This window comes from Schistocerca americana, chromosome 3 (assembly GCF_021461395.2).
Source record: "Schistocerca americana isolate TAMUIC-IGC-003095 chromosome 3, iqSchAmer2.1, whole genome shotgun sequence".
In the NCBI taxonomy this organism is placed as follows: Eukaryota; Metazoa; Arthropoda; class Insecta; order Orthoptera; family Acrididae; genus Schistocerca; species Schistocerca americana.
The window spans coordinates 863,998,255-863,999,602 of NC_060121.1; positions in this window are offsets into that span (position 1 = coordinate 863,998,255).

The following is a 1,348-nucleotide window of genomic DNA, read 5'->3' on the forward strand; positions in this document are numbered from 1 at the left end:
CAGGTTGGTAGGAGACTTCCTTGACTTAGGAATACAAAATCTGGAGCACCACCTTCAAACGCTTGTCGAAACAAATGGAGACTAGTTGGAAAATAGATAAAAGTGTAAGCTTTTCAACTATGTATAAATTAATAACAACAACCAATGTCTTCTATTTGTGAAAAATATGGGAACTTACTTTTGGTACAACCCTCATATTTAATGCCTGATTTTTTTAAAAAATGCCTGATTTTTCAGCCAGTTTACCTTCCCCTAGTTTTCAGGAGCCAAGCGAGAAAAAATACAAGTCACTGCGCCATTGTGTATGCCACATTTCTGTATACCTGAACTTCATAGTAATTAGAGAAAAAACGGGTTTGTCACTCAGACATCATCACTGATTACAAAAACTTGTATTGCAATATGAAATGAAGCCACTCTATCATTGATGTCACTCATTACATTTTAAGAATGGTAATTGTTTCACTGTCAGACAGTAATTTAAGTACTACAGTATGTGCATCTGTTTTAGCTTTTAAATTTTTTTTTTTTTTTTTTTTTTCCGTCACAGAACATGGCATGAAGAACACCTGTGTACCTACTAATCTTAATTTTTATCTTCCCAATTATATAGATTTTACTATTGTTCTCCTTTTCTACTTATTATAAAATCAGTGACAAAAACTATTAAATTTGCAAATTTTTTTCACCTTTGTTGTTATTTTGTGCAACAGGTGTATACACCGACGTTTAAAAAAACTTGTTTTATGTGTTTCAGCTGTTTGTGTTCTGTACCATGATCTTAAAAGCTGCACTTTCGGCCCCTGTTCCTACTGCAACAACTGTAGTGGCCCCTGACACAAATGACAAAGGAAAGGAGCTCACACCAGCAGAAACACATTATATTGGCTTCAGGGGCTGGAACGGTTACATCCACCCATCCCTCTTCTCCAGACGAGGCTATGGTTGGAGTAGTAGCGGCCTCGGGAATTGGGGTTCCTATGGAGGAGGATGGGGTTCCAATAGTGGAACCGGAGGTTTAGACAGCTATGGTGGACTCGGAGGCTGGGGAGGTTTTGGTGGCTATAATGGTTATGGAACATATGGAGGATGGCCTGGTTATATTAATTATGGCAGTTACAATGGTTGGTTAGGATGAACAATGAAACAAATGCTGTAAAGTTTCATGATTTTTTTTCAATAAAGATGACAAAAGCAATAAATATGTGATAATCTCTTATAACTGACCTGTACACCATTAACAGTGTTGTATCTCTAACATTGTGCATGGGTGCACATACACACACAATTGCATTCCATCTCAAGTATTTAAAAGTATTTTATGGCAGTAATAAACTGGAAACTCACA